Source organism: Spea bombifrons, chromosome 2 (genome assembly GCF_027358695.1).
Source record: "Spea bombifrons isolate aSpeBom1 chromosome 2, aSpeBom1.2.pri, whole genome shotgun sequence".
In the NCBI taxonomy this organism is placed as follows: domain Eukaryota; kingdom Metazoa; phylum Chordata; class Amphibia; order Anura; family Pelobatidae; genus Spea; species Spea bombifrons.
The window spans coordinates 80,766,708-80,794,669 of record NC_071088.1 but is presented as its reverse complement, the minus strand read 5'-3'; the positions used below and the strand labels follow the sequence as shown (position 1 = coordinate 80,794,669).

At 40.4% G+C, this 27,962-nt stretch overlaps 1 protein-coding gene across 2 annotated transcripts in view; it reads left to right on the top strand.

The window, feature by feature from the left end:
* Positions 1-19,667: 19,667 nt before the first annotated feature.
* The window catches only part of GTF2IRD1 (GTF2I repeat domain containing 1), a 48,536-nt gene continuing 40,241 nt past the window's right edge, over positions 19,668-27,962 (top strand). For both annotated transcript variants that reach the window (XM_053454917.1, XM_053454916.1), the window contains exons 1-2: positions 19,668-20,067; positions 22,281-22,397. The gene's annotated coding sequence lies outside the window, so the exon portion shown is untranslated. The remainder of the gene's footprint in view (positions 20,068-22,280; positions 22,398-27,962) is intronic.

Sequence of the window (27,962 nt, the reverse complement as noted above, 5' to 3'; positions counted from 1 at the left end):
ATTCTTATTCTTAACAAAAAAGATCCCAGCAGGAGATGTGGACCGACGGATGAAGCCACGCTTGAGATTCTCCTCGATGTAGGTCTCATAGCCTTGGTCTCAGGAACCGATAGTGGGTAGACCCGGCCTCTGGGCGGCATAGTACCCGGGAGGAGATCAATTGGACAATCATACGGTCTGTGTGGGTGCAACTTCTCTGCCTCCCTCTTGTCAAAGACATCCGCAAAATCTTGGTATTGTCTAGGAAGAACAGTAGTGGTGGTCTCAGATGCAGTAGACACACTGGCCAGCTTAACGGGTTTGACGCAATGCTCCTCACGCGTTCGACTCCATGACGTAACCTCTCTAGTCGTCCAGTCGATGGTGGGATTGTGCGTCTGTAGAGGGGGAGCAGATAACCAGGAACTGAAGTTTCTCGTTATGTATCATGCCTACGGAGAGTGTCACCGGTGAAGTAGTATGGGTAACCTGAACAGGATGCAGAGGTCTACCGTCAATGGCCTCGAGTCTTACAGGAGTGTCCTTCAGCATTGTGGGAATACACTGCTGTTCACAGAAACAGGTGTCAATAAAGTTCTCAGCAGCACCCGAATCCAAGAAGGCCTCTGTGCAAACAGATCCCGCAGGCCTAGACACCCGAATCGGCACAGTCATCCGTGTGTTGCATGTGTCAGAGGACATACCCAGCACACCCAAAGCAGGTCCCCTGAACCACTCTGGGTGCGGGCGTTTCCCGACTTATTATGACAAGAAATCGCCCAATGTCCTGCCGTGCCGCAGTACAAGCAGAGCCCCTCTTTATGTCTCCTGGACCTCTCATGCACCGACAGACGGGCAACACCCAGTTGCATGGACTCCTCCAAAGCGGACGGAACTGTAGACGGTGGTAAGAACTGGGTGACCGGACGCATAAAGTGACAAACTCCTCTGTCACTTACTCTCAGGCCGCCCCGCTGTACCTGTCGCTCGCGGAGTCGAAGATCAATCTGAGTTACGTAAGATATCACAGAGTCAAGGTCAGATGGTAGATCTCGGGCAGCAATCTCGTCTTTCAAGGTCTCGGATAATCCGTTCAAAAAGGCTGCAATCAGTGCTTCACTAGTCCAGTTCACCTCAGCCATTAGGGTGCGACACTCTATAGCATAGTCCATCAGAGAGCATTCCCCTTGGCGAATATTGAAAAGCAAGGACAAAGCGGTTGAACTCCTGCCTGGAACGTCGAATACTGAGCTTAGTGCAGACACAAATTCAGGATAGGAGCAAACTACCGGCATGTCTCTCTCCCACAAAGGAGATGCCCATGCCAGAGCCTTGTCGGTGAGGAGCTAAATTACGTATCCAACCTTAGCCCGGTCTGAAGCAAAGGCATAAGGAGAAAGTTTGAAATGAATTCCGCATTGGTTAAGGAAACCACGACAGGTAGCACAATCTCCTCCATAACGTTGTGGCGACGGAAGGTTTGTAGGAGTATGAACCACAGCAACTGGAGCAGGAGGAGGAACTGGTGGAAGTTCTCCTGCTGGGGAATGCCCCTGTAATCCGGGATCAGTACGCTGAAGCGGGTCTCATGATGGTCAGGATACAGGAAAACAATGTAGTCAGGCAAGCCGAGGTCAAACACAGGAATCAGGAAGGTAAACGCTATCTGGGCACTAGCACAAGGCATAGACGACCATCAGAAGGCAAGGTGTAGCTGGTCTGAGAGGTTTAAATGGGGAACCGCGGAGGAAGTCCGAATCTCCCATCAACCCATCATGACATCACTTCCGGTGTCCGTGAATCGCGACCATTTTGAGTGTGGCGTAGTCTCCCTTCATAAAGCCCTGCAGTTAGGGAGTTCGCCAGAAGCAGGACACAGTGTACCAGGAGGTCTGCCTCTCCTGCGCGGCACTTCAGAGGATGGCAGCGGAAGTGACCGTGCGGTGGAGGGGGGTCTCCTTCTCCTTCCTGGCAGCTGCTGCTGCGGAGGTGGCCGTACGGTGGAGGGGGGTCTCCCTCTCCTTTGTGGCGGCGGCTGCTGCGGAGGTGGCCGTGCGGTGGGGGGGGTTCTCCCTCTCCTTCGTGGCGGCTGCTGCGGAGGTGGCCGTGTGGTGGGGGGGTTCTCCCTCTCCTTCGTGGCGGCTGCTGCGGAGGTGGCCGTGTGGTGGAAGGGGGTTTCCCTCTCCTTCGTGGCGGCTGCTGTGGAGGTGGCCGTGCGGTGGAGGGGGGTCTCCCTATCCTGCTCGGCGGCTGTTGCGGCAGCGTGGGAACCGGGGACAGGTGAGTAACACATATGAATTAATATTTACTAATAACTTTGTAGTGTCCTTCAGCATTGTGGGAATACACTGCTGTTCACAGAAACAGGTGTCAATAAAGTTCTCAGCAGCACCCGAATCCAAGAAGGCCTCTGTGCAAACAGATCCCGCAGGCCTAGACACCCGAATCGGCACAGTCATCCGTGTGTTGCATGTGTCAGAGGACATACCCAGCACACCCAAAGCAGGTCCCCTGAACCACTCTGGGTGCGGGCGTTTCCCGACTTATTATGACAAGAAATCGCCCAATGTCCTGCCGTGCCGCAGTACAAGCAGAGCCCCTCTTTATGTCTCCTGGACCTCTCATGCACCGACAGACGGGCAACACCCAGTTGCATGGACTCCTCCAAAGCGGACGGAACTGTAGACGGTGGTAAGAACTGGGTGACCGGACGCATAAAGTGACAAACTCCTCTGTCACTTGCTCTCAGGCCGCCCCGCTGTACCTGTCGCTCGCGGAGTCGAAGATCAATCTGAGTTACGTAAGATATCACAGAGTCAAGGTCAGATGGTAGATCTCGGGCAGCAATCTCGTCTTTCAAGGTCTCGGATAATCCGTTCAAAAAGGCTGCAATCAGTGCTTCACTAGTCCAGTTCACCTCAGCCATTAGGGTGCGACACTCTATAGCATAGTCCATCAGAGAGCATTCCCCTTGGCGAATATTGAAAAGCAAGGACAAAGCGGTTGAACTCCTGCCTGGAACGTCGAATACTGAGCTTAGTGCAGACACAAATTCAGGATAGGAGCAAACTACCGGCATGTCTCTCTCCCACAAAGGAGATGCCCATGCCAGAGCCTTGTCGGTGAGGAGCTAAATTACGTATCCAACCTTAGCCCGGTCTGAAGCAAAGGCATAAGGAGAAAGTTTGAAATGAATTCCGCATTGGTTAAGGAAACCACGACAGGTAGCACAATCTCCTCCATAACGTTGTGGCGACGGAAGGTTTGTAGGAGTATGAACCACAGCAACTGGAGCAGGAGGAGGAACTGGTGGAAGTTCTCCTGCTGGGGAATGCCCCTGTAATCCGGGATCAGTACGCTGAAGCGGGTCTCATGATGGTCAGGATACAGGAAAACAATGTAGTCAGGCAAGCCGAGGTCAAACACAGGAATCAGGAAGGTAAACGCTATCTGGGCACTAGCACAAGGCATAGACGACCATCAGAAGGCAAGGTGTAGCTGGTCTGAGAGGTCTGAATCGCGACCATTTTGAGTGTGGCGTAGTCTCCCTTCATAAAGCCCTGCAGTTAGGGAGTTCGCCAGAAGCAGGACACAGTGTACCAGGAGGTCTGCCTCTCCTGCGCGGCACTTCAGAGGATGGCAGCGGAAGTGACCGTGCGGTGGAGGGGGGTCTCCTTCTCCTTCCTGGCAGCTGCTGCTGCGGAGGTGGCCGTACGGTGGAGGGGGGTCTCCCTCTCCTTTGTGGCGGCGGCTGCTGCGGAGGTGGCCGTGCGGTGGGGGGGGTTCTCCCTCTCCTTCGTGGCGGCTGCTGCGGAGGTGGCCGTGTGGTGGGGGGGTTCTCCCTCTCCTTCGTGGCGGCTGCTGCGGAGGTGGCCGTGTGGTGGAAGGGGGTTTCCCTCTCCTTCGTGGCGGCTGCTGTGGAGGTGGCCGTGCGGTGGAGGGGGGTCTCCCTATCCTGCTCGGCGGCTGTTGCGGCAGCGTGGGAACCGGGGACAGGTGAGTAACACATATGAATTAATATTTACTAATAACTTTGTATTAAAACTTAGTTTGAGAAACACTGCGTTTGGGTTCTTGTAGCTATTATTATTATGTCAGTAAAATAAGAAGGTGAATAGAGAGAGGCCATTGCGATAGAGATGAAAGTGTAAATTGTATGTTTTTTATTACATTATTTTAAATTTTAAAAAAAATTGCATTTTTTTATCCGATTAATCGAAAAAATAATTCGCCCAACTAATCGATTATTAATATAATCGTTAGTTGCAGCCCTAGACACAACTACCTTAAATTGAATACAGCAGGAATGAACAGTTTGTTGTTGTTAAACATGGACTCATATAGCCACAGAACTTCATTAACATAAATTAACATTGATAAACAGGTACATGTAGACATCCCCTTTAGCTACTGAATCTCCCCCTGGCAGCAATCCTGTTAATAGGATTAGTTTACACAATGGAGTTCCTGCCTGTTTGGCAGCCAGGCTGGAGCCATCTCTGAGTACCTTGGGCCCCTGTATGACAGGTCATTCTGTCACAGTATGTTTTACAGTGAAGAACTGCTATATTTTCTCTTGTTTGGGTTTTCCAATGTAGGGGTTCTGTCACAATAAGGGAAAATGTATCAAGATCCAAAAAGAAGTCTGAAATGGCTCTTTAATCTCTAGGTATTTGCAATATTTTGTGCTTTTCTGGTAGGATTACAATATGTCACACACACATTGACTAGGTACACCTTTTCACTAATTTGCACCCAGTGCATTATTTGTTTCCTGGATGAAAAAGATATTGTTAGACAATTACCGAAAGTTTTCCTCCCCAGATACATTGTATAATATGGTAAAGCCATGCCTGTCACTGCTTGACTGGAAATCAGTGAAAGACCAGCATGCTGTAAAATCCATCAACGTTATCATAGCTAATGCCATTTCTTTTTTTTTTCACTATGTGAATATAGCTGGGGCAACAACTTTCTTCTCTTGCATATTGTGTCATTATTCTTCTCTACTAATCAACCCCTTCGCCTTTACAGTAGCTGATTTCTCGTATCAGTTCTAGAATGGAGGCAATAAGAATGAACGTAAGGAATATAACTGGTTGTATAGTTTTTGCACCATCTGTTAATTAGCTCTGACTGGGTGAAATAATCCCTTCAAAGGGACGACCTAGCCATCTTATGCATCTTAATTCATATAATAGCTAAGTGTCCCTCTAAATAAATGTTTCCCCCTTGCAAATACATGCAGGACTCCATCAGAACGTGCCTTATTTCTCTGCTCCTCAGTTCCGTAGTTTCTGATGAATGAATGATTGAATGTATAAGTGTTTTGGGGCAGGCTGTTAAGGGGGCAGAGATGAAACAGGTAGGCTTTTGGGGGTACAGACAAGCAGTTTTGGGACAAAGATGGCACCGACAAGCTGTTTGGGGCATGGGAGGCACTGTCGGACATGTTGCGTGTGAAGGTGTGGTTTCTAGTTATGCCCCTGGTGTGGCGTGTGGGCACATGAGCTCGACCACACAATATCATACTGTATATGGGGTGGTGCTGAAATATTTCCACAGCTGTTTTTTTTATTCTCAGTGTTGTCATGTGAAAAGATATAATAAAATATTTACAAAAATGTGAGCTGAGCAGGGCTGGTTGGGGAGATCACAATCTTGCAGCTGCCTCGGCCTTAAAGACCGGCCTCTCCGCTCGCCCCCTCCCCTGTAGATACGCTACTGTTTTAGAGGGTTTGTGGTGAATCACTTTGCTGGCAGCAATGTAATTCACCACATGTCCCTAGAACACGAAGCCCTTGGGCAACTGCCCATTGTGCCCTTATGTTTAGATGGCACTGTGCCATTTGGTACTGCAGCTGGAGGGGGGGTTCCAAATTTGGTGGGGGGCAAAAGGGGGGAAATGAATAATCTAGGGGGGGCAATTGCCCCACTGCCCCCCCCATAGCGACGCCTATGGAGAGGAGGACTAACCCCCACACCACATTTCATCTGATCCCCTCAATCCTTTGGACATTTGTGATATTTCTTTTCCTATCCCTACTTCCTTTTCCACAGGTACCATTCCTACCATAATACCAACATTTTTGTGCCCCTGTGACTGTTTACATGTTTTGTCATGACAGCTATTGCTTCTTTCTAATATTATTTCACATGAATGTATAAATGATTGTTGGTGCCGTGCTGCAACATAGTAGAGTACTTTCATGGTGTACAGTTTTTTAGTATTACTGACACTACACATGTTATGTCTGCATATTGTCACAAACTGGGTCCATACAGACGAGTGTAATGACCCAGAGCGCCCAAAGATGGAGTGCAGGAGTTATTGCGCAGTAGCGGAGTAGGACAGGGCCTGATGCCCGAGTGGGCATCTAGGGTTTTACAGCCACATACCAGCGTCCTGATATAGCATCTGATGTTAACCAGAATTTGGAGATATCCTGCAGGCACCTGCAGGCTGGGAGTATGGAAAGCTAAGCAGAGTACAGGAGAAACATAGCAAGCAAGGGGGACAGAGCAAGAAGCAAGGGACAGTGAGACCAAGCAAGAAACATAACCAGACAAGATATACATAATACAGGGTACCACAGGGAACAAGACAAGGGATACTCAAGATCTGACATGAACAGGACACCCCTCTATTGGGGATACAGGACAGGACACCCCTCTACCGGGGATACACGTTACATAACAGACTGACACACATAAATACAGGAACTAGCCTAGGACTGTATGACAACTATTGGAGATTCTGTCACATCTTATGGCCATAGTATGCTTAGCCCACCACTACGCCAAAGTACTCCAATGAGGGTGGGTCCTAACGCTAAACCCTGCTTACTGAATCACTAATAAACTGAAACCAAACATTGAATCTGAACCTTTAGACTGATGACTGAGACAAACAGAACACATGGGTGGGGTGCACCTTATAAAGGGAACAGAGCTAAAGCAAAGAGCAAGACTGGAATCAAGGAATCAGAGGTACAGGACAGAGCATAGGAAAATCCAGGAATGGATTACTGCAAAGAGAGAACTGTAGAAAGGACTAGGGAAACTAAAGACATACAGCACTGCAGCCTGGATGAGGCCTGACACATATACTTGGTATGGCTGTTGATGTTTGCCCTTGAGCTGCACTTAAGTGTTTTAGCTCTATGTTTTGTTTTTTAATAAACACAATCAAGCCTATACTGACCCTTTTAGAATAACATGGACTGAGTGGACACTCACTGGTTTCACTGGTCGCCCTTCCCCATAGCATAATGCCAAGCATCAACTGGATTTATGTAGGATAAACTACTCCCTAAAAAAACTATATCACTTTGCTACAGCATGAAGGGGAACTGAAAAACTTTTCTGATGGTGTGATACTTCATACTTTACCATTATGCTATTTATTCCTCAGCTATTTACAGAGTTTAGAGTTTGGCAGGCACACACACTGACATGATTTTACAGCCAAAACTTGAGTGGAGGCACCCTCATTGTAATTGACCCTATCCTCTGATAAACACCTGCAGGTGCTTAATGGTCACTATCATAACTGGGAATTTTTGGGCTCCAGCTACCTGGAGCCTACCCTTGCGGGACACGCCCAGAACTTTCCACTGAAGTCAGTAGGCAGTCCTTCTGATATCGGGGGCGGTCCCGCTGATGTCAGGGGCATTCCCATTGATGACATCATGGGAAACACACCCATTTTAAGAGGAAATAGGCAGGGAGGGGGCGTATCAAGATCCCGCGACCTGGAGGATTCGGGTATTGACCTGGAGAACCGGAGAAACTGTGCTTCTCCCAGAGTTCTCCAGGCCAAACCCGGAGAGTTCCCAGGTATGGTCCCTAGAAACCAGGTTCAGTTCTCTGTGTACATACATGTTTATCTTATAACATATAGATTTAACCAGTTTGCTTTCCATCAAATAAATATTGGGACCATTGATATTCAAGACATAAGTCTCATTGTTGTGGTTGAACCAACCGTAACTTGACAAGTATGTAGTACCTGTGAACATGCTTAAGATGTTCAGGCACTGGTATAATTACACATGGGTTAAATGGAGCCAAACTTTAATCATCTGCATGCATTATTGTTACGGTATCAATCAAAAGCTGATTTCCTGATTATTTATGTGCCTATTAATTATTCACCTTTGGGACCAAAATAAATGATTATGTTGCTTTTAGGAGTGTAAAGTAATTAATGTAGAAACTGTTCCACTCTCCTAGAAGGACTGTGAGAGGAAGGAGACCCGATAGGATTCATCAAACAAAATAATCCATGCGAGGAAGTTCTCAGTATGTTATAATGAACTTGGCTCGAAATCGTATGCATCACCGCAACTATTAGATCTTTGAAGTGTAAATGAAAAGAAAATTATGCAAACACTAGAAACATTCAATTGAATCTTAATAAGAAGGTCCAATTAGTGTTAAATAAAACAATGGGAAATGTATCCAAAATGCAAATAAGGAACTTTTCACACACTTTGCATCTATACAATTAATTAAACTGGAGTATCAGTTTGTTTCCTATTCATAACTAATTATAATATATATATATATATATATATATATATATATATAATAACTATAAATATAATAATATAATTTGCAGTTAAAAGGTGCTGTTCTCTTAGAGAAAACATTAATTGCAATTGCCATTTTACTTTTTCATCTAATGGTTTTGTCATATAAAAACAAAACTTTTACAAAACTTGTTAGTTGCTATGGCAACAACCTCTTAGTGCCTCTCATGTCAAGTGTCCTGGGAAAAATTATGAATGATAAAATTTTTTACATGGAAAAAGCGGGACAGAGTCCCAAAATCGGGACTGTCCTGCCCAAATCGAGACAGTTGGGGGGCATGCTGTTGGTGTAATAGCCAGGTGTCCCAATACTTTTGTCCATATAGTGGACAAGCAGGGGTTAACAGGTTTGAAGATACAGTGATTACACCTTTCCTCAATGAATGAAAATATGTATATAGTTTATTAACCAAATCAAAATCCAATCATAATAATCAGATAAAAGAAGAATGGAACTGATTATGCTAACGTCCCCTCCTGCACTGGGAGACGCTCGAAGGTATACGCTGCTCCTCAGTGTGACACTGGCTGCAGGGATAAACACCACACACCATACGCTTATCCTCATCATGCTCATAAATATATTCATTAAGTAAGTAACATTTAGTACCGTATTTGCTCGATTATAAGACGACCCTGATTATAAGACGACCCCCCAAAATCTGAATATTAACTTAGGGAAAAAAAGAAAAAGCCTGAATATAAGACGACCCTAAAGGAAAAAAGTTTTACCAGTAAATGTTAATTCATGTAAACTATTTTTTTTAATAAAAGCTATGATTGAGAAAAATATTTTTTTGTTTTTATTTCCTTGTATTTTCCAATCTGTCCCCCAGTTACGCACATCTGCCCCCAGGCTTGCCACACCAATATGGCACTGTGGCCCATGATATGCCTTTAACCCTTTATATGCCACTGTGCCCCATGGTATGCCTTTTGACCCCCTATGTGCCACTCTGCCTCCAGAAATGCCTTATACCCCTATATCCCATTCTGGCATTTAGGGGGTTAAAATGCATATTATGGGGCAGAGTGACATATAGGGAGGTATAAGGCATTCCAGGAGGCAGAGTGGCATTAAGGGAGTTAAAAGGCATTGTATAGAGCACTCTGCCTCCAGAAATGCCTTATACCCCTATATGCCACTCTGGCATTTAGGGGGTTAAAAGGCATATTATGGGACAGAGTGGCATATAGGGAGGTATAAGGCAATTCAGGAGGCAGAGTGCTCTCTCTCTGCTTCCTGAAATGCCTTATACCTCCCTATATGCCACTCTGCCCCATAATATGCCTTTTAACCCCCTAAGTGCCAGAGTGGCATATAGGGGTATAAGGCATTCCAGAAATATATATGCCCTAACACACACACTTACCGGTGCTTCCAATTCCCTGCTGTATTGCCGGGGCAGCGGGTTGACGTCTCCTTCCGCTGCAGCCGGAAGGAGGTGGAGTTGGCAGCGGGGGTTTGTCTGCGTCCGTCGCGCATACCTTCCCCGGCTGTCAGAGATCAGAGTTCCCCGCACCGGTGCGGGGAACTCTGATCTCTGACAGTCGGGGAAGGTATGCGCGACGGACGCAGACAACCCCCGCTGCTAGCCACACCTCCTTCCGGCTGCAGCGGACGTTGTCTACGCGGATCGCGTAGACGTCAACCCGCTGCCCCGGCAATACAGCAGGAAGCACCGGTAAGTGTGTGGTGGGGGGGCGTTAAATGGGGGGGGGGGAGACAGGAGGATCCAGGTCCCCTGCAGCGGTGCGGGGGATCTGGATCTTAATCTCATAATCAGACCTCTATTTGAGGTCTGATTAGAAGACGACCCCGATTAGAAGACGAGGGGTATTTTTCAGAGCATTTGCTCTGAAAAAAACCTTGTCTTATAATCGAGCAAATACGGTAATACAAAAATGCATATATGCTTACCAGTCTACATGCTCATAAATCTGCGAATTAGCAACTACCTAAAACCACTGACATCAGCGGGTAGCCTGGCCGCATCCCGCAAGGGGGGGGCTCCAGGTAGCTTGAGTCTAAAAGTTCCCAGGTATGGAGCTATGTCGTCCACAAAGTTCAATGTTTGACTCATCAGTCCACATAGCATCATCCCAAAAGTCTTGGGGCCATCAAGTGAGATGGGGCCATCAAGTGAGATGAACCTTTGTCTTCTTTATGGTCAGAAGTGGTTTTCACCTTGCAGATCTCCCATGGATGCCTTTTTTGTACATTCTCTTTGTAACCCTTTTCAGGCTGACAGATGACTATGACTTTCTATCTCATCATGTGCTGCTTTTTAAGACCTTTTAGCCTACTTCACTTTGGAAGACAGGTTCTATTGATGTTTAGATTCAACAGGACTGGTAGTAATCATCCTTGGTGTGTTAAGTGAGATTGAACCATTTAAATTTGGTTGATATGTTGATTTATTAACTAGGGGAGCAATTACATTTTCCCGTACTGCCAGGGTGGGTTGGATAGCTTCTATACATGAAATAATTTAAAACTACATGTTGTGTATACTATGGTTATCTTTGTCTAATATTAAAATTAGTTTGATTATTTGAAATATTTAAGTATGATGAATACACAGAAATAGGGGAGGGGCAAATGCCAGTACTACCCGATAAATATTCATAGAGTTCCAGCTAATACTGTAGTGTTGTTACAGTGAGGGGAAAGCGCAAGTTAACAACAACATGAATAAACATAATGCATAATATGTAGAACAGAGAGGAGTATACCTATAAGCAGTCTCATGGCAATTGAGAAAGAATGTAATGGGATACCTTGGGCAAGGATAATTCGAGTCTATAATTTGAATATAGAGAATATAACACAGATAAATCGGCGATAGGCCAGATAGAAGTCCACAGGTTGGAGATAAGAGCTGGCATATAAGGGGTTGCAGTGTTTTAAAGGATCAGGAGTTTGAGTTACAAATATCAGGAATCAGTAAAGGAACTGGTATAATGGGGCAGTAGATGTAGAGCAACGGTTAGGTAGATGAGTAGAGTGTTGTAGTAATCCAGGTGTCATATCACAAGGCAATGATTTACTATTTTAGGGTTGCCTAGAGTAGGTAAATGTAAAATATATCTGATACTTTTCAGGTGAAGGTGTCCGCACTTGCTGTGTGACTTGTATACTCTGGTTATCTTTGTCTAATATTAATATTAGTTTGATTGTCTGAAATATGATGCAGGAATAAAAGAAGCATCAGAGTCAATTATAACACCAAGGCAGTAAGACATGATCACCTATAGCGCCATCTAGTGTTCAACATGTTTTAAAACACACAATGAATATGCATGATCAACATAAACAAAGGCTTTTTCTGGAGCTAAAGAAACTAGATCAGATTGGAAACCTATCATTTCAGCAGCAACCCCAAAAAATCGCAAAAAAACCCCAAATATCAAAAACTAAACTATTGGGAACATAATACATCATCTTAAGGTGTATCAATGTACTTACTTCCATCTTTAGTCTATTTGCCAGAGCTTCTGAAAAAGATGTATAGTCTGTTAATAACAGACACCTTAGTGATTTCAGGTACAGTAAAAAATCTGGTCCCAAATCTATTGAAATTAAATTGTAACCCCACCGTTTAAATAAGTACAATGATGTATAAGCACATTTCCTATCCATTCTCATGGTCATGATGTCTGAAATTGTGCTTATTCCTACAGACTGGTTCTTATATCCGTTCCTTTCCACAGCTACTTTAGAGCATCTACAGATTAAGTGATCTTAAAAATTGTCTGTGCAATAAAGTCAATTGATTACATTATTGCATAGAGTACACTGTACCCGTGTGATCAGATTATTTTTAAGATCACTTGTAGATCTGTAGAAAGTTTGGATTCTTCTCTGGTACTACTGATTTTGATGCTCTTTTGAGGACTCTTAAACTGATCTGTTTCTATAGACTCTAACAGTGTATTGCAACACATTCCCTGCCACACATTTATTTCTTCAGATTATGGGGAATATTTTTTTTCTGTCTTCAAAAAATTAGTAAAAAACATTGAACATGTCACCTAAGTTTATATATATTTCAAACAAACCTGCTACATTTAAAAATGCTTAAAAGTTTATCAAAATAAGACTATGTTTATTAAGTGGGTTCTGAGACCAAAATATTATGTTACGATATTGATCAACTCAAATGCAAGGTTTCCCTGTTAAAGTGCCATGGATAGATCAAGAAAACTAATAGAGCTAACCATTGAAAGCTGTTCTGGATTTCTAGAAATATATGCCTTCCTTGCTCCCATATTACTTACTCCACTATGCATTCTATTGAAGTTTGGGGTAAGACAGACAAAAAACCTCCCCTATGTTAAAGGAGTAACACAAGCACAAAAAGTTGACATCTTTTAGACATTTTAATCTCTTTGAAACACTATCTACCATCTAGATCAGGACGAGCTATCTGCCTTAAGGCAACTTGAATCACTATACAGCCTTCCTAGATTACATATTGGCAAAGATTTTTTGGAAAAATGAAGAAAGGTATTAAAAGACTGAAGAAAGAATAGCAACATTTCTCTTTAAACAGCATATACATGTAGTGGATTTTATATAATCACGTAGTCTATAAGATACTCATTGTACAGCGCCATGGAATTTGATGGCGCTATATAAAACAATAAAGAATAATATGATCATTCCAAAGGGAGAGTGCAGAATGCTACCATACATTTATATTACAACGCAGGGTTAACCTTTGTGTGATTTAAAACCAAATGGATATACCTACACAGTTGAATTCTACACAAACAGTTCCTCTGGCAGATGCCAGACTTCAAGAGAATGAGTCCTAAGAACTTAATTGTTTCCAGTAAATCCTGAATATAATACTTTCGTTATTCCATTAAATCCCTGGAATTTCCTGTGTTGCTAAGGTTTTAATAATCTAGGAAATCTTTAAACTGGTGAAACCTCTGAAGTTTAATCTGTAGCAGTCCTTTAACCGTGAGATTAAAAAAATCTGACCCATGGGGCAACACCTCTTATTTTACTTACTCACTTGTTGCAAATGTGGAATAATAAACTAATAAAACAGTGGGGACTCCGTTTGGATTATAAACCAGAAGGCTTCCTTATAGCAAAGGATAATCAATTTTTTTTTAATTTGCAGTTCCTTTCTTCTTTTATGGAAATGCCCTTGCCATGTATTTTAATATCTTTGTTTTGTACTTCTCATATCCAAATTATACTGTTTCACTCCCACCCACCTTTCCCTTTCTGATTTACATCCCTGATTCTTTAAACTAATGAACTCAATATTTGTCCTTATCCTCCTTGTTGTTTCTTCATTACACTCATATCATTCCTCCCCATGTATTTCATTTTCAAAAGAGTATTTACTCTTCTTTCTTTTCTACTGTTTCCCTATCATTTACACTTGCAGTTCATTTTCTTCCCATTATTAACCAAATTATATATTTTTCAATTTCTCCTTTTACCTTCATTTCTTCAAACATAACTTGGAACATAGTAACAGCCAGGGCCATATAATGATTCCCTGGCAGTTTGGCCCTCAAATATTTCAGTAACCTAGACAGGAACAAGGGATGGATCTATAAATCATAAGTATAAAGCAAGAACCCTGTTTAACCCCTTAATGACAAAGCCCGTACATGTACGGGCTCGAAATGTATTGTTTTCAATGGGTTTTGGGACCGCCCATTGTCCTTAAGGGGTTAATAACTTACAGAATGCAATAGCACAATCAGTCAAAAAAAATAATAATGAAAAGGTTTTTTTTACATAGTAGCAGAAAGAATGGAGATGTTACGATGCTTGGTCGAGGTCTGGACCTTTGGTCAAAGACCATTATTCCCCTATGGTTGAGCTTCTAGGTAACATCTCTTGCAGAAATCAAACCTTATGACAAACCTATATCATGGTTGAAAATAACAGGAATATAACAGGCCATGAGGTTGGGTCAGGTGGACCACAATGCCTGCCAAAGACATTCATGACCTTGACTGATGATGATGCTATACGTAGGTGGAATTCTCTGCCTCATGCAAAACCATGAGCCATGCTAAACTTCAGTATTCTGTCTTTTTGTTACAGACTTGGCCTTTTGGCTTAAAGTTTGTGTGTATGGGGGGGGTTATACTGTGAGCAAGAGCTACATCAAGGCGTTTTTTGATTTTCCACCACGATTGCACTGGATTTTGTTTTGCATTTGTGCTCATTATTTTGTATAAAGTCTGCACTTTTTGGGACAAATAGGCACCATATTAAAAAAATGATTTAAAAAAAAATAAAAAAAAAATGTTAACATGCCTAATTTGGAAACCCTATATTTATATATAATGTTCATTTATATAAAATCTTCTCTTTTTTAGGTTTTAACACTTTAACCCTAAACCTAACCATATCTCACTAATTATCAACTAACTAACCCCATCACACTAACTACAAAATATAAACTTTTTTTAAAAATTAACCCCTTAGTTTAGCATCAGGTTAAAAAAAATAAAATCTAAAAAAAAACCATTTTAAATATATCACATATTAAACAGATTAAACTGGATCTTATGCACTGCATATGTTTAAAAAAAAGCTATTGGAGAATAAATTGTGCATATAAACATCCCCCCCCCCTTAATAACTCATTAACCTAGAAATATGGACTTCTAAGTCATTTCATCTACAGAAGCATGTATTAATATAAGACATAGAACACAATTTAAAAAATGAACATGCAATACACCTGAAATTGTTTCCTGATCAAAAGGTCCTCATGTAAGGGTCCAATCTGACTTTATTAAAAAGCAATTGTGAGGCATAAAAAGATGTCATCACTAACCAGCCTTCAAAGTATCCAAGTGAACACTTCTAGGTACAAGAAATCTCTTGTATCAATATCGAAGAGGGTTAATCTACATACCATTTATATTGTAGATTTTGCAGTTTTTCCACAATTCTTTGCATACTCTGAAAACATTAGAAGAAGTCATATCCATTCATCATTGTGGTCAAAACTATATGGGACATAGCAAACCACTGGGTTTTTGTTAAGCACTCGAATTTTGTGGAAAAATGTGTTTTTCATATTGTTTTGTACCTTTGCCCTGTATGTGTGCATTCTGACGTATTCTTTTCTTAGTGACCCTTTGCTAAGACCTTGGCTGATTTAGGGTGTTTCATTATTTACCACTGTAAGTACCTACAAGTAGACTTGTGCATTCCTATTCAGGCAAACATGAAAACAAACACGAAGGGTGCGTTTTAATTGTCCAGCCCGAACACCGAAGAAACTAACATGGCAGCGGCAAAACATATATGAAGACACACAACCAAAGCCGCTGAGTAGTGCGTACCGCATTAACCCTGTATTAACCCCTTCTACAAAAAAATGTTGAAACATACGAACACGAAGAATGTGCACGAATATTCGCCCGAACCAAACACAGGAATGGGCGAATATTCGTGGAATATGAAGATTTTTTTTCCCCACGAAGACTTGGCCGGCACCCATGACTACCTACAAGGCCTATGGGACAAAAGACTAAAGTTTCTTTTTTTATTAAATCAAATAAATTGTATAATGTCCATTAAGGATCTCCTATTACCGGTATTTATAATTGTGTTATCTGTATGCTTATTTCCACAAAAATATCCAATTAAATATAGTTTTACAAAAAACAAAAAAAGACCTCCATAATAAGGTGACAAAAGGGAAGTACAAGACATAAAGTCTAATGAATTATGTCCATGCATTCAATACTTGTTATCAAGTCCTCCAGTTACGGTAATTGGCAGGTAGACGTTCTGCATGTGTCCCTCAGTTGGTTGCTCAGGGGTCCTGTTGCCTGTGTGATCCTTGTATTTGTGTCTGATCTGTTGCTTGGCCTACTGGTTTTGATTTTTCTTATTTGTTCCTGATTTCCCCTTCAGTTTGGCACTTACAACTGTTGTAATAGTCTGGTTTAATTTTTTCGATTGCATAAGGCTATGGAATAGGACTGTATTATATAAATCAATAAATAATAACTGATTGCTGATTTGTTTCACAAGTCATCTAATATCGTGGTATGACTCAGGATCCAAATATTGGCTTCGTCCTGAATCTGAGTTCAATAGTCCAAGCAAACTGGTTACAATACCCCCAAAAAATAAACTGGAGACTGTATTTTGCCTGTTTTAAAGAAATACACAATGTTCTACTTACCAATTATGAGTTTCCTAAAAATAGGCCCAGTCGTAAATGGATCCTTTAAGTTAATTGAAAGTTAAATGTTTTAAAGAGGTTAGCATCATATTGCTCAATCTGCTAGCACAAAGAGCTACGAATGGCACAGATCTATATAATATTGCTAATACTAATAATAAAACTGTATGGTCACCAATAATACAACTCTATATTTGCATGTATGAGTATCATAATCATGGATATTGCACCATTGTAATTTACATGCTCCTTTCCAAACTTCTAGGTGTACTTCAGAGTCCGGCCCTCCTTACCTGTTGTTTCTGTAAGTCAAATTGTTATCATATATAATATTTGTTATGTCCTGTCTGCCCATTGTACAGCGCTTTGGAATTTGATGGCGCTATATAAAACAATAAATACTAATAATAATATTCTCTTTGTACAGTCATTGTAGTTAGTCATCTAAGACTGCTGTCCAGGGTACTAACATGGCAGCAGGACGGTGGCGCTTGTAAACGATATTTGTGGGACCCACATTCCTTTTTCCAGTCACAAAGAAATGTCAAAGTGTGTCATCCCAATGCATTTTCTGAAGGCACCCTAGCTCTCTACTAGAGAGCTCTCTACTGTGCGTTGTATCTCTAATGCTAGTAGATCATGTAGACCAGGGGCGTCCAACGTGCGGCCCGCGGACTTCGAGGTGTCACAACGCCCTCCTAAATTTGTAGTGACTTTAGAGGACTTTCTTGGCCCAGAAATCAGTGAGAGGAAAAGTTAAGGTTTTGTGTTATTTACTCTGTTTCAATCTGCATATTTTATTAAAAAGGATCAGTGGCACTAAATTGTGGCTTCATGACTTTTTTAGTGTACTGATTACTCCCAGTCCCATCGCAAAAGATTCAATCTTGTATTATCTGCCGAGCACTGCTGTCATCTTTGTCCAGTATACACCGATGCGGAGGAGTTAAGATTCTGTCTATTTTATTTATTTCCATAAAACGGCCACCAAAACCCTCAGCACCAGGCCCATGATGCTCTAAATCCGGCCCTGCCTCCACTGTGCGTCAGCCATCTTAAATCCAGCTTGTACCCACAGTGTGCTCCAGCCTTGTGCAGTTTTATTTGTCTAAACTTCTTTTAAATGGTTTGTGGACTGACTTTGTTTTACTGTTTAAGTAATTTAGTATTGATCGAATGACGTTTCCACTGCTTTTTTCATTATCGCCAAATTACCCCTGTATTAATATCCATTATATACCTAGAAGACCATATTTTCTCTCAGTGAAAAATGAGGGCGGCCCACGCGCACATACATTGCTGATGAAGTGGCCGACTGCAGAAAAAACTTGGACACCCCTGATGTAGACGTATATAAAGCCAACCCAACTGTCTACAGTAAGATGCAATATACAATCAATCTGCTACAAGATACAGTGAAAGATGATATTAATTGATGTAACCATTATCCCTATTCATGCATTCACTTATTTATTTTTATAAAACCTTGGGACGACATACAGGATGTTCTCATCTGCTTTTCTTTGTATGGGTGGAGTACTATATCTGGCTGGTATTTCGGTCAAGCAAAAATCCGGCACAAACTACTCACTATGAGGTTCCCTGTCAGAATACCCCACAATTATAGTGTCAAAACAGTATTAGAAGTAGTATATCAGAAACCAGAGTTACCCACACACAGATCTTCACACAAGCTAAAGAATGCTAACATTGAAATGTTGTGGTAAACATAAGAACCACAAATAAGAAGGTATAAATCAATCACATGTCAACAGGTTGGGAAGATTGGCATGACAATCGGAGAAGACAAATCTTACATATACGTTCTAAAAAAACCCTGAATTAAGTTGTCACAAACTGCTCAGAGCCAGTTACTGCAGAGCCCTACACCTCTAACATTAACTATATGTTACAATGCTCCGCAAGGGTACATAATGTACAAGAGTTCTGAACAACTTTGTGGTTCAAGGAGGGCTTTAAAGCGATTTTTGTTGAGATTATTTATTTATGTGCAAATATATTATTAATAATGATACAATGATCCAACTCACTGTAATGTTGCCATATCATAATTTGGGGAAATTGAGCTAATTTGACATATGTTTCGCTCTCTATGCTAGTTTAGCGACATACAAGAATATTATGTTTATATTTGAGTATTTATTTAACATGGCGTCTACTGATATTTCTACTCCACAGTGGATTTTTATCAAAAATAAATGTCTGGTATGTCTTGTTTGACCACGATTGTTTATTTTGTATATTTGTCATCCTTCCTCATTGTAATAGTGCTGGCGCTCTGTAAATAAAATATAATAATAATAATAATCTTGATAATTATATATCATTATATGATATTTTGTTTACTTGGGATTAAGCACCTCAAAAATCTAAATAATCTAGATTGTGCAGGCTAATTTCACAATTTATATGGATTCCGATATATCAACTATACATATAAATAATTGAGACACAATATATGATACAAGTGAAGCAGAATATACATTGTCTTTTGAGTAATGTCAGAGATATACTGCTTTGCATCACTAGTCGTTGTACCATAAATCTGATGTTATTTTTATTTTTTGTCCGAGTCGAACCCAGCCCACTAATCTGTAATCTGAAAGCACAACCTCCATGTTTAACAGCTAACCAGACACATCCTTCCCCCAAAACCAACATATTGTGGAATACAGTGCAGTGTTAATCTGGAATCCCTGCATAAACATCCCCTGCCTCTACTTCACGGCTAATCGGAAGCCTTGGCTCAGTAATCATTGCCAGAAATTAACATGATCGGGAAAAAGGGCTCTCATTCCACCTATCCCCTTTCTTCTTTCTGTCTTTTCCTCTTTCCTCCTTGAAGCTGGTTTGTTAATCCTGTATGTAAATTACAGCCAATAGATGCTGTTGTTGAGCAGGGCTGGGATTAGAGACGGGGCGAATGGCTTTCAATCTTACTGGGATTATAGAACAAAGGGACTCTGCAATACACACACACACACAAAAAGGAGATTTTATTTTGGAAGGGGGGTGGGAACGTATCTCCCCCCCTTCTCGTCCACAGCCCTCTCTGCAGACAGGAGCCAAGAGGGGGTTGATTGAAGACAGATAGATATCTATTTTGCACTGCGGATCGGGGGAGGATCGGATCAGATCTGAGAAGAAATTACAACTATCCTATACCCTGTACAACACCCCTCCCTTTTCTGTTATTTCCCAGATCAATTAAAAGGAGAGACCCCAGATCAAGGTAAAAAAAAAACAAGAGGCTGATCGGGGAGGACCTCGCACAGAAGTACTGGGTAAGAGAAACTTTGTGTCTTCTTTAATGGTTATTTGTGTTTTTTTATGTATAATCCCAAGTGTTCCTATATAGTGGAGTCCACACGTGACTGGGCAGGTTTTACTCACGCTGGATGGATCGCTTTGGATTAGAATTTAAAGGGACACGATGGGCCGGTGTCCTCTCTCGCTGCACTCATGCCCCGGTTTGCGTGTCTTGTCTATTTATAATGACGGGAAGCGACTGGGATCTGTGATATGCAACTTACAATTGCTGCAGTCTGGAATGAGGTCACTGTGTGTGTGTGTGTGTGTGTGTGTGTGTATGTATGTATACACGTCTGTGTGCTGGGAATTGTGGTTATAGGAAAGTGCTTTGGCCTTTTGGTGACCCCTCCCACCAGTGACTGCCACATCCCTGGGTCACTTTCTCCCCCCACTGCCCTTGTCTATTCCCAGTGCCTATTCTTCCAAGGCTGGGACACAAATGTTTGTTCTGATACATTGTGCTGATCACACATTTAAGTTGCTACAGTATCTGCCCCTATTCATGGTTGTTCATAGCCTGAAGGTACAGGGTCAGGTAATGTAAGCATGTTTTATGTTATGGAGAGGGTGGTAGATAAATGGAACAGCCTCCCAGCTGAAGTGATAAAGGCTAATACAATGATGGGATAGGCATCAATCTATCCTAGATGGACCGAATGGTTCTTATCTGTCATCAAATTTTTCTGCTGCTGTGAATCTAGCACTATTTTTACACGTTGCTCTTTGGATGTTCATATCAAAGGGGTCATTTTTGCTTGCATTTGGTCCATTAAGATTAAATAGGACGGTATCAGTTGAAGAAGATATTTGTGAGGATGTAGGTAGGCTTTGACAGGCTTGGCTGAGCCGTAAAGTGCCTCCTATTCTTCAACCTAGTTTATAACTGCCCCAGGCTATGGAGGCCAGATTGGCTCAGATGACAATTTTCTCTTGACCTCTACTCTTCTTTTTTTTTTTTTTTTTTTTTTTTTAAGGATCATTTATGACCACATATGTGCTGTACAGAAAGATATGTTATGTACATGTGTTAACCAGATTATTTTCAGTTACTGTTGGATAATTGAAGATATTGACTGGAGATGTACATCATAGTATATATATATATATATATAATATGCCGAATTAATTCTGATCCTGAGATGACTATATTTTAGCCCCAGGCTCCAAGATTTTGTGTACTAGATTGACAGCTTCTATTGTGCTATGTTTCAAATGCTTCAAGCACTATGGGAGACTATAGCGGCTGAGATTATGAGGTTAGGTTTGAACATGTTCTGTCCCATACCTTTTGCGATATGTGAGTGAATTATTTATGTGTCATCAAACTGGGCATTATGAACGGACCTCAAGATAGGCAAACATTGCTTAATAATCAATACACACCTGCTTTCATTTAGACGTTTGTTTGGCATACTAATATAATGATATGTGTTTGGCAATTGTAGAAAAGTTTAATAGGACGATCGTGGGTTAATTTAATGTTTACTTTGTATCACGATGTCGCTTAAGCATAAAACAATTACATCTCCAATTTGGATGTTTTCAATTCAGAACTATATGTTATTCAGCCTGCTTCAGCCACGCAATTACAATCTATAGTAAATATTCTGCTTCATTATTAAACACATACTGATATACGTTAACCCTCTGATTTTTGAACAAGGCACTGCACACCTCATCCAGCACTTGGTTCAACTGAATTGATCTGTATAATGCCTTAAACGTGGGTCCTAATGTTATAAAGAAAGCTGTGGACTTGGGCATTACAGTCAGCTTTCTTCTGATTCTTTATGGCAATTCTAATGAAGTCTGTCTGGCGATTAAGACGGAGGTATTCTATTGTTTAACACAGCCAGTATGATAAGGAGTGTTTGTATAGGACATTAGGCTAGAACAAGAATGGCTAATACATTATGCAAAAACTAGACCTGATTAAAAAAAAAAAAAACCACAGCAGATCTGATAGTAGTAATAAAAACGTAGTGGGAGTCCCTTCCCCCTTTTAATATTTATACATTTAATTATAATACCGGTAAAACACATAACAAATGAAAATGTTCTTCAGAGCAAATAATTGTGAAAATTTTTGTCTTGAATCACATTGTTTCTAATTCACAATAATTGAATGTTTTTTTTTATAATGTGACATGATTTAAACACTGACATTGAATGTTCTGATTTCCAGCGGGCTGTGATCTAAAGTATAAGTCGGCGGGAAGCGAGGCACTCAGATGAACAGTGGTTCTCCCAGCCTGATTAAAAACAACCCATGTAATTTAACATAGCCGTTAAGTCATCAAAGGTAAGCAAATACGCACATGTATGCAAAAAAACATGTGTGTAGAACGTATTGAGTATAATCCCAGCGCCAGTGCTCATGGACGTGGGAATATGAAGAACACTCCAAGAGAAATACTACTTTTATAGCACAAAGCAATATAGCAGCGAAGTAAACGCCATTGAGAGGAAGCAGTAATGGAGATCTGTCATCTTCCAGGGAAATTGAAATGCCATTTCATGTACTTTGATTAATGTCGTGATCTCATATTTGACAGCTTTTAAGTTACCCGACTCCAAGACACATTCACCTAAATTCTAGCTATACCTTTCCTATGTGATTGTGTTAAGGAACCGACTTCGGGAATACTTAGGAGATTTTTAGGCCAAAATTCTACGTTATCCAAAACCTGGCTTATATTTGGCAGCTTTGAGTCTACATCTGTGGGCCACCCGCCTAAGGCCTGTTGTTATAACTAACTGGTAGCCATGTGTAGTGTATATACGAGTGTAACACACATATAATAGTCAATGTTAATAAGAGAGCATTGCTTGCTACAAGAAATTATTGTAGTTTATCATAGTATAATAGTAAATATGTTACTAAGACTAACCTTATGCTGTGAAGAACATGAGTTACCATATCCTAATTTATCTAAAATGTTTTGTCTAACAAAAGGCCTAATTACATTACTTGAGAAGCGTGTAAGGAATTTAATGACATTTCAGTTTCTATGGTGAAATTAAATGATTAAATTCCGTTTGGACTAATAAAGTATAGTTAGAATTTTAGTGTTCCTGAGAGAAAAATAATAATATTAATAGTAATAATATTACATATGCCTGTATTGGTCCAATAGAAGATGAATGCTTTAGTTGAAGCTGGTGACATTTATTGGGCTAGCAGAGAATAAGTCTTATACGTTTTTGATATCTCAGAGGTTCTTCAGATGGCAATAATCTTCTTCCATCTTAAAAAGAGGTCTTGAAATCTTATGTGACTTTTTATGTGTCGACCCGGTAGAAGGTATCTACTGGAATAAAAATTCCATACTCCCCAGTGCAAACAAATATGAATTTTTCATATGAGGGTCTACAAAAATTTAATACTACCATCCTACCTAATTGTTTATATCCAGTAAGATGCCTTATTCTGAGCACCAGCGTTAATATACAGTTATATCAACTCCCTTGATAGTTCAGTGTGAACTTGTGACGTTTCATCTGAATCTATCATTTAAAGCAGCAAATTATGTCTTCATTTTCATGAACATTAATGACAAAAACCCCAGTTTACTTAGCTTATTATGTTAATCTTGACCGAGCTATCAATTATTTGATCTTCAGTGCTCTCGTAAAATAAAGGTTGTGTTCCAAGAACTTGTTTTTTGGGAAGAAGAATGTGTGGCATCCAGGAATGGGGTGGAATAGCACTTGATGATGTCATCCTTATGTTGAAAACTACTCGGTTTAGCACATCTTTCTGTGTATGTGTATGTATCAGTATGATTCCTACATGCTATGTGTGACAGTCTTTGATAGTGGCTATTTTGACAGTGTTCATAAACAGCCATAATTCATTTAAAAGGCTCATCATTAATCACTAAAAGGCACACAAGAAGTACCGTATATTTTTTTAAATGTAGAAAAACATTGCACTTACTAAAAAAATAGAAATAATATTAAAGATATATATTTATCACATTGATATCTGTTCATGCTAGAGTATGCCGTGAGTTAGAATATATTTTTATTGATTTTCTGTTAAAGGCGGTTTTTATTTGTTTCCACCACATATTTCCTTTGTGACAAAGTATAACATCCAATTTAGCAAATTAGAAAATCCTATTGTTGTTCAGTAATATGCACATATGGGAATTTTAAATACATTTTGGTGTCAGCGTCAAATACGATTATTTTTCAACCTGCAATATCTTGCCACGGATGCACCAGAGCCCACCACAGCTGTTCATTTCTTCTTAGAAGAATTTACTTTTTTTTTTTTTTTTAAATGGTCGTAGACTTCAACATCCATGGCTAATGATAGCAGTTAATGAGTTTCAACTCCTTCGAGAGGGACTCAATATAAATGAAATTTGATAAGCTTGTTGATGACATCTGAGACGCTTCCATTTCAGGTATATAATTGTTGTAATAACAGTAAGTGTTTGTGTGGTTTAAGTTTTCTAGGCTTTTATTATCCTTTTTATACAGATTTTAAACATTGGAATTATTTGTATGTCTATTAGTATACCCATGGTGTATACTGCTGAGAGAGTAGTATGTGTGTGCGTGTAGGCCTACAAGTACTGTATCATGGTTTGGGTTCTATTTTCAGGCGAGAACAATAGTTGTTGCTTGGGAGAACATCTGTGTTTCTTAGGTCTGCTTTTGTTACAACAGGAATAAAGTCATCTTTCAACTGCACTTAGCCTTATTAGTAACTCATTCCTGACAGTGGTCTCCATTGTTGAAGCTGCAATTTCATCCTAGGTGTCTTGTAACCACAACGTCCAGGCAAAAGCATAGGCAGCATCTAGATATAAAATGCACCTGGTCAATATCAGACTCGTTTCTATCATAGAAAGTCTTGTATAGAAGTTTGAACTAATATATTAACAGTGTGTGTAACTTTATGCCTGCTGCTGACTCTCATTTTATAGAATGGGGGAGTGAAGAATGCACATAACAGAGGAGTGATACAGCACCCTTACGTCTGTGTAATTTTAGTTGATGGTGGGTTAAAAATAAGTAGACATGAAGGGGAGTAAACAAAGTTGCTTTGATGTCACTATTACTGGAAAATGGTTTTGTCTTATAGAATCTAGCCTGAGGTGTAAACACATCATGCTGTTCACATAAAGGGCCAAACCTTCCTTGTGCATTGACTGTTTTGAAAGGTTTCAAGGGTCCTTCACTACGTGCAACAGTCTACTACATGTATTGAAGTAAATGCTAGTATAGCTCCAGCTTACGTGAACCTATATCTATATTTAAAGGGGAAGTACTAAACCTTTCAGTGCCTATTATCATGTTGAAGGACAACCTAAAGTATGGGGGCAAACACAGATAAAGCTGTTTTTAGTGTTTTAGGCGATACTTCCTCCCTATAACTTTTTTCTTTGCGTTGATATAGATGAGCATCTAATTACTGCAGAAGTAAAACAGTCCTTAATGAATAACTTAATATCTAAGTATTAAACCCAAAGTTTTGGTCGATTCTGCATATAACTTTTAATGTGAAAAGATTCCTCTATGTATAATAAAAAATAATACCAGAAATGAGAACCAGCTGCTGTTATTAACAGCATATTATCATCATCACATCATTTTGTACACGTACTGCCTGCAGTTCTTTATGGAATACTTTATAGGGTAAAACATTTTTCATTATTGTACACAAAAAAAGTCACAATTTGAAACTTTTTGCATCGTGGGAAACATTTTTATACCTAAATAGGATATGCCCTCTTCATGCTGTAAAACGGAATGTTATTATTTCACTATAATGCTAAAGCATCCTGCCAATGAAAGCTGTGGGAGATAACATAATAACAATACACATCAGCTTTAACATTCTCTGGTATAAGAGGTACTGGGGCCTTAGACTACATTTGTAGACCGAGATAGAGAGCTTTCATAACAGATCATTGTAATGTTTAAGGGAAACTTTCATGTATCTGACAGCCTTACCAAACAAAAACTAATTTAAAATGTCATTTAAAATAAAAAAGTACTTAAGTAGAAGCTGCAGCTCTCTTCCAACCACTGATTGGCTGCTTGAATATTTTGGAAACCAATCACTTATCTTGCTTTAAAGGGACTTCCCTTTGAATACTGTGCTGGGTATGATGTCTGTTGGACATTTTTGGGTTATCGAGTGCTTCAGACTTTTCATCATATGAAATGCACAGTTTGGGGATTTCAAAAAGTATATCAAGGAACTGTAACCCCATGAATCCCATGCAACTGTGGCTCTTGAACCAGTTCAGGTTTTTTTTTTTTTTTTTTTTTACATCTCAAATACATCACAGTAAGCCCTCTACAATAAGCGTATTTAATAATTAGCTAACAGATAATAAGTTTGTTATTGCATCTGCGAGTTCTAGCGTGATTTTACTTGGTCTCTTTGGGATAACTTTTAATATTTCCCACCTTTGCCTCGCTAATGTTTGACTCTCATCAATAGCCCAGTGTTTTATTTCCAGATCTGCTGGCTTTTGGAAGCACCTGCATCCCATTACAACACGTCTCTGGCTCCCAGCAGTGAAAAGAAATTGAAACAAAAAAAAAAAGTCATTTGAGCTTGGAGCTATTTTAAGCCCTTAAGGCGGTAAAAAGGATTAAATACCATAGTTTTTATTTTACACGTCAGGATTTTATATTGTTACTATTATAACACAGATTGACTGTTGATAAATCAAGTTCTGTGTTTATGGGGTAGAGCCAATTCGTATATGTGCTTTATAATATAAGAATTTGATTTGAACAGACTGAAATACAGATACATTTTATGTTTTATGTTAATTTTACCAATTAAGTAAATAAATATGTGTTTGAGGGATAAGGAGTTCTGTTTAACTAGTGTGAATATGATTTACGTGGTACAAATATACTTTATTAAAGCAATGACTTCCACCTGATTTTACTGGTGCATCTGCATGCAGAATAGGGGTTATTTGTAAAGGGCGGTTCTGGGGCAAAACTGTGAAACTTCTAGCAATCAGAAGACTTTTAACACATTGTATCACACATAATACACTTTGCACATGACCCCAGCTGCCCTTTGTTCTTTTGCACACTATTAATTGAGGCCCTCCAACCATCATATGCACTTTAATGCATATGAGAGCCATGTGATCCCCTTCATGGTAGATTTTCATGGTGTCCCCCTTGCGAATGTGGGGATGTTCTGCAGAATCCCTTCTCATATGCCTTTGCCCCTTTCCCCCAACTCTTAGCTATTTTTCGTGCCAAACACGTCTCACTACATATGATATACTTATTGTGAGTCCGCTCCAGGATTGGCTCAGCAAACGCTGCGGATGGGGGTCTGTTCAAACCCCTGCGTACATGTGCTGTGTGATTTCATTGAGGAGCCCTTATCTGATACTGATTGGCTGCTTCAGGCAGCCAATCAGTGGTAAGGGTTATGAGAGGATGGAAGAGGATGGCAGCTCCATGGATGCAGCTACAACCTTAGGTAAGGTTGTTATTAAAGCACTGGAGACAAGTATAGTCAAGTTGATACCTTTTTGGCTAACTGAGTAGATTTGGAATGCAAGCTTTCAAGACTTCTCAGGTCTTCTCCTCAGGCATATTATACAAAATAAATAAAGGGAAAGACATTTCCCTTTAATACACATCACTTTAGCCGTTGAACTAAGTTCAGTCCAGGGCTAAGTTCTTTGATCAGTCAGTGGGAGTATATTGAAGTATAGATTGCAATTTTCCTCTAGAGGTGTCAGAAGATGTTTGCACTTTTAGTGGGGCCAGGTTGTCTGGATCTCTGGTTTGCAGGCTGGTCTACAATGTGATGATTGGAAATAAATTCCTTATCATGGACTAGGCCATCATTTAGGCTGTTAAG